This window comes from Tachyglossus aculeatus, chromosome X4, assembly GCF_015852505.1.
Source record: "Tachyglossus aculeatus isolate mTacAcu1 chromosome X4, mTacAcu1.pri, whole genome shotgun sequence".
Classification (NCBI taxonomy): Eukaryota; Metazoa; Chordata; class Mammalia; order Monotremata; family Tachyglossidae; genus Tachyglossus; species Tachyglossus aculeatus.
In genome coordinates, this window is record NC_052098.1 from 54,168,711 (window position 1) to 54,169,503 (window position 793).

The window sequence follows — 793 nt, forward strand, 5'->3', positions numbered from 1 at the left end:
AATAGTGTGACTGATGATAAGGTGTCATTCCAAACTTATCTCCACCAGCTGGCCTTTAAGATTATGGTACTTCAAGAAGAAAGCACCAGGACTCTGATGAGAGTTGACTAAGAGATCAAGGAAGCTACTGAAAGCCAAACAAGCTATATTTTTAGCACACCTTATGGAACCTCCCAATTCTGAAGGAAGGGGCACTTAGCAATACCTCTGCTGTGGAATATACAACAGGCTCAGAAGCAGAGAAGCAGCATGGCCCAGTGGAAAGAGCCCGGGCTTTGGAGTCAGAGGTCATGGGTTCAAATCCCGGCTCCGCCAATTGCCAGCTGTGTGACTTTGGGCAAGTCACTTGACTTCTCTGTGCCTCAGTTACCTCATCTGTAAAATGGGGATTAAGACTGTGAGCCCCCCGTGGGCCAACCTGATCACCTTGTAACCTCCCCAGCGCTTAGAACAGTGCTTTGCACACAGTAAGCGCTTAATAAATGCTATTATTATTATTATTATCCATGAAAAATGGTGGAATGTCAAGGTTGAAGAGCTAGAAGGCTATGCAGCCTGAAATCAAACCAAGTAGTTCTTGTCTTGTCTAGTGCTGTCGAGTCGTCTCCGACCCATAGCGACACCATGAACACATCTCTCCCAGAACACCCCACCGCCATCTGCAATTGTTCTGGTAGTGTATCTATAGAGTTATCTTATCTCTCCGGCCCTTCATTCTCAGTCTCTTTTGCAGTCTTCTCCTCCCCCTCCCATCCCCTTACTGTGGGGGTTCCTCAAGGTTCAGTTCTTGGTC